The following is a 6000-nucleotide window of genomic DNA, read 5'->3' on the forward strand; positions in this document are numbered from 1 at the left end:
CATGTATCCATCACCTAGCATCACCCATTATCAAGTTTGTTTCATTTTACCCCCACCTCCATTCTTCTCCCTCATCCTGTATTATTCTGAAGCAAATTCCAGACTTCATATTATTTTCAGTATGCCTTCATGAATATTTCAGTATGTCTCTCTAAAAGACAATGACTCTCTCAAAAAAATAAATAACCACAACATCATTATCACACCTACAACAAATAACTACCCTTTAATAGCATCAAACATTCAGTGTTCAGATATCCAGTCATTTCATAAACACTGTAAAGTGTTTTATGTATTGTTTGGAATTGGTTACACATTGTGATTGGTTGATATGTATGTCTCTGAAGACTGTTAATTTATGGATTATCTCTCCGTTATTTTTCCCACTTACAATGCATTTCTTTAAAGAAAAAAAAAAAAAAGCTGGGTTGCTTTTCCTGTAGTTTTCCAGAAGTCCGGAGTATCTGGATTTTGCTGATGGCATCAGCATGGTGTTGTCTCACGTATTCCTTTGTCCTCTGAGTTTCCTGGAAGCTGATAGCTGACTCAGAGCTGTGCTGTCCGGGACGGCTGTCAGCAGCCACCTGTGGCTACCGAAGACTTGAAATGTGGCCCGTCCAGACTGAGACGTGCTGTGTCAAACACACGCCAGATTTCAAAGATTAACCATGAAACAAGCATGCAAACGATTTCACTGATCATTTTTCATATTGATTATATATTGAAATGATAAGATTTTGGATAGGTTGGGTTAAATAAGGCATACTATTAAATTAAGTCCACCTGTTTCTTTTGACTTTTTCAGTGGGCTTCCTAGAAAATTTTAACTTACGTATGTGATAAGTTGATTCGCCTCCGTGTGTATTTCACTGGCTGGTGCTGGGCTAGGGACTTGATCAGATTTCCGTTTAATTTTATGGCAATTTCAGGGCCCTGTGGTGTTCTTCCATCACGAGGCACTTAGTGTCTGCTGGCCTCCCTTTTAGTGATGTTTGCAACCACTGGTGCCCAAAGCCTGGATCCACTAATAGGGGTTGCGAAATTATGATTTTCTTGTTCTGTTGTTTCCTCGATGTATTCACTGCCACTCTATGAGGAAAATTCTTAAGTGAATAGTCAGCCCCTCAGAGAGGTCTTCCCCGATGTCCCTGTGTAAGGCGATCCACGGTAGGTTCTTTCACTGCGCTGTTGTCTTCTCCGTGGCCTTTTCGCCACTTGCCATTATCAGCTTGCCTGTTGATTGGCGCGGGCTTCCACTACTGTGTAAGCCTGGGACGGGAGGGCTACTCTGGCTTAGTCAGCCATGAAATCCCAGCGTCCCAGCCTGCGAAGGTGCTGGGGAAGAATTTGGGGAAGGGATGGAGGGATTCAGAAGTGCACAAGACCCCAGACCGTAACACAGGAAGCCTGAGCTCTCAGCCGGCTCTGCTGTGTGCTGAGGGTCACTCCCACCTCCGGAGGCCGCCATTTCCTCAAGTGGGGTGAGCAGGTGGGCAGTCTGGCTGCCGAAGCATGGCTTCAGCTCTGAGGGGCTCTCCCTCTGCAAGAATAGCCTCCCATCAGCTCATGCTTCTAGAGGCCTCTCTCCCGCTGGGGCTGAGCTGGGGCCAGGTGGCCGATGATTACAGAGACACCCCACAGCTAAGAAATCCAAAAACTAATTAACCTCAGCCCAGCAGACTCAAGGGAAGCCAGTCTGGCCGGCGCACTGATGGCAGGTGGCATTAATACCTAATGGTACATGCTGATTGCTGTCTTTCCCCGAGTCCCTCCTGGTTCCCAAAGCACTTTCAATCAGACAGAGAGCATCCACACAGAGCTTCTGAGCCCCAGCCCCTGGGGGGAAGAGGCCATGAGACAGAAAGCCACGCTACCAGGAGCTAACAAGTAAGTCGGCCAGACGAGGTTTACCGTTCAGAGAGGAGGGAAGCGCGGAGCAGGCTGGAGACTGCTGCACCCGCCTCCCAAAGCGGTCGGAGAAATTCGGGGGTGTGACTTTCTTGGCACTCTGCTGCGTGTGGCTAAATGCTCCCGACAAGCGTTGGTCCCTCACAGCTCTGCAGGGCCATGTCGGTGAGTAGGTTACCTCCACCAGGCCTTTGGGAAACAGGCTCAGGATGGAGATGACTCGGGAAGGCTACAGAGCTGGAAAGCCAACCCATGCTGCTTTATTCATGCACTCAGAAATGTTCAGCAGTCCTGCTGTGCGCGGCACGGTATGCCAGGCCTGGGGGGCGCACACGTGTCTCCGGGCACGTTCCCAGGAAGGGGAGCCCGAGTCAGGATGCTTACGCCCGTGGGCTGGGCACTAAGTGAGGACGCCTGGCCCTGTAGGGCGGCACCACCGAGTCGGTCTCACCTTGAGGCAAGCGGGCAGGATTTTGTACCTGTGTCCGTCACTGGCCATGGGCTATCCCAGGTGTGGAAGGCAAGGGGGCTCCTCCTTGGCCAAGGGCAATTCTCAGGAGAACCGAGAAGGGCGGTAAGAGCACACATTACAGCAGGTATACAGTAGGCAAGGAAAACAGTCCGGGCCTTACAGCCGTGGGGTAAATATCAAGGGAAACCCTCCCCAAACTCACTAAGACCTCCTGACACCACCCTGTAAGGATACCTACACTCCTCATGGGAAGCAAAAAAGGATGACCTGTCATTAAAGACAATGTCATGGGAACTACTATGTGCTAAGCACTGTTCTAAGCACTTGAGATACAGTAGTGGAAAAAAGAAAAAGGCAGAGCTTATATTCCAGTGGGTAGCAGGGCCACCCAGTTGTGCATCTCTAGGAGGTGACGTTGACCTATCACACTGTCGTCTGTGTAAATGGTGACCTCAGGAACCGTGCAGTGCACAGCCTGTGCAACAGGACACAGCTGACCCAGTTGGGGGAGACAGACAATAAACATAGGTGAGTAGAGTATGTACCACATTAGGTGGTGAGAAATGCCGAGGAACACAAGGCAGAGAATACAGGGAGGGTGTGGTCCCGGAGGCTGGCATAGCCAGGGACAGGCTCACTGAGAAAATGACTACATCAGTCAGCATCCCGGCAGGGAACAGCTGGCACGACAAGGGGGTCACAGGAGGAGAGTTAGCAGAGGGACTACTTACAACAATATGGGCAGGATGGAGGAAAACCACGGGGATAGTGGCGTGGGACTACCGTCCCACTGAGGGTGGGAGAAGAGGAGACAGGACAGAGGACAAAGAGGAGGAAGGCTGTGTGCACACGGCCTGCAACAGTCATCTGGGAAGGGAGCCTGGGGAATAAATACCTGACCTCACTCTATTCTCCCCTCATCAACCTTCTCACGGTCCCCCCCACGGGCCAAACCCAATGGGAGCCAGAGGACAAAGGAGTCTGTGGGGTTTGTCCCTATAGTCAGTACTTGGGGGGCAGAGCAGGGTAGAAATAGGTGTTGAGTAGATCCAGGCGTGCAAATAGAAGATATTCGCACAGTGACATTTGAGCAGAGACCTGAAGGAAGCAAGGTCAAATGGATATCTGGAGAAGAGTATTCCAGGCAGAGGACAGAGCGTGGGCAAAGACCCTGTGGTGGGAGAGTGGTTGGCATGTCTACACGGCAGCAAAGAGAAAGAGAGGAGTGCATGAAATCCCAAGATGGCAGGGGTGCTGGGGAGAGACTGATTGTCTAGGCTCTTGAATGTGATGAGCAGCCCTGGAGGGTGCAGAGCAGAGGAGAGCGTGCTCTGGCTTAGGTTTTGACGGCATCCCTCTGGCTCAGTGCATAGACCAGGCGGAGTGGAGCAGAGGTGGAGGCAGGGAGAGAGCAGGGAGGAGGCTGGGCAGCAGCCCAGGTTGGAGACATGGTTGCTGGGACGGGGATGATGGGAGCAGACGTGGTGACACAGGATTGGATTCTGATTCTATTTTGCAGGTGGTAGAATGGAGTTTTCTGATGGACTGGCTGTGAGAGGTGGGAGAAAAAGAACTTGTTACTCTTGTCTATTATCCTTCAGCAACTTACGTACAGCCCATGGGCACCCTTTCTAGGAGGTCACTTGGCGAAGGAGAACCTAGGATATCTTCAAATTCTTTGTGAAGCCTCTGGGGATTAGTGTTGGCTGTGGGGAGGGGATGGAGCACAATGATAGTGTTATGGTTCTGCTTAAAAGTGATGAGCCTCTTAGAGTTGCAGTCTGAAATGCTTGGTTACAATGAAACGATAAGAAGGCTGAGATTTACTGCGTGGTAACATGGGAGTGGGTGAGGCTAGAGAGGAAACAAATCCGCCATAAATTGAGAGTTGCTGGAGTTGGGCGATGGTACATGGGTGTTCGTTACACTCCACTCTTTTCTCTGGTGTAGCTTTAGTTTTTCCAAAATAAAAGATTTTAAAGGACTTTTTTTTTTTTTTTTTTTGCGGTACACGGGCCTCTCACTGTCGCGGCCTCTCCCGAATCCATGCGTGGGATACATTTGCAAAAAACTGATTCTACACACACACACACACACACACACACACACACACACACACACACACACACACACAAACGAGTACATGTAAAAGTGGTGACCTCTGAATAAGGTCAGTGGGTTGTGTCAATGTTGATATCCTAGTCATGATATTATGCTAAAGTTATGAAAGATGTCACCGCTGGGGGGAAATGGGTGAAGAGTATGTGGGACCTCCCCACAGTACTTCTTACAATTGCATGTGAATCAACAATTATCTCAAAATTAAAAACAATTCAAATCCCTGTAAAAGATTAGAGGAGAAAATAAGTGTTGGTAAGGATGTGGAGAAATCGGAACCCTTTTGCATTGTTGGTGGGAATGTGAAATGGTGAAGACACTGTTAAAAACAGTAAGGCGGGCTTCCCTGGTGGCGCAGTGGTTGAGAGTCCGCCTGCCGATGCAGGGGACACGGGTTCGTGCCCCGGTCCGGGAAGACCCCACATGCCGCGGAGCGGCTGGGCCCATGAGCCATGGCCGCTGAGCCTGCGCGTCCGGAGCCTGTGCTCCTCAACGGGAGGGGCCACAACAGTGAGAGGCCCGCGTATCGCAAAAAAAAAAAAAAAAAAAAAAGGTATTCGTACACCCATGCTCATAGCAGCATTATTCACAATAACCAAAGGGTGGAAATGATCCAAATGTCCACAGACAGGTGAATGGATAAATAAAATGTGGTAAATATGCTAAGTGAGCTAAGCCAGGCGCAATAGGACAAATATCATATGATTCCACTTATGTGAGGTCCCTAGAGTGGTTAAATTCATAGGGACAGAGAGTAGAGTGGTGGGGGCTGGGGGCTGGGAGAGGTATAATGGGGACACAGGCTCTAAAAAGCTAAAAGCGGGTAATAATCCATGTTGTCAGGTTCCCATATTCTCTGTCCAGAATGACATCACCCAGGCAGAGGGAAAGCCATGGACAGGCTCTCAGTGCCTGCATGTCCTTTTCGGTGGCATCAGAAGAATCCCAGGCAGGGCCTTTTCAGACCACAGTGACATCCCCAATATGGGAGTCCCTGAGCCAGTGAGAAATTAGCCATCAGATGGTCAGTGAACACCTGTGGTGACAGCCATCTAGGAGCCATCGACAGGTTCTGATAACATACAATGGGGCCTGAGCAACTAGTTAACGCCTACACACCCTTCAGATTCGAGCTCCAACATCCCTTTCTCAAGGAAATCTTCCCTGATTTCCTGGACTAGATCATGTTTCTCTATTTCAGAATCACCATCTATCCCAGTTTGCCCAGGATAGTCCCAGTTTATGCCATTTGTCCAGGCATCGTTATTAGTAGCACTCACTTTCATCTCAAAGGGGTCCAGGTTTCAAAGGGAAACCATATGTTCATCCCACCTATTACAGATTCTCTGAGCATCTCTTAATGGTGACTAAGACATCATATAATGTCTGTCTCCCAGCTGTGGTATAAAAGCTCCCGAGGGCAGGGACATGCCCGTCAAGTTCACTGTTATATCCACAGTGCCTAGCACAGTGCTTTATTTTTAATGTGAGCTCAACAAATA

Source organism: Pseudorca crassidens, chromosome 10 (assembly GCF_039906515.1).
Source record: "Pseudorca crassidens isolate mPseCra1 chromosome 10, mPseCra1.hap1, whole genome shotgun sequence".
Taxonomy (NCBI): domain Eukaryota; kingdom Metazoa; phylum Chordata; class Mammalia; order Artiodactyla; family Delphinidae; genus Pseudorca; species Pseudorca crassidens.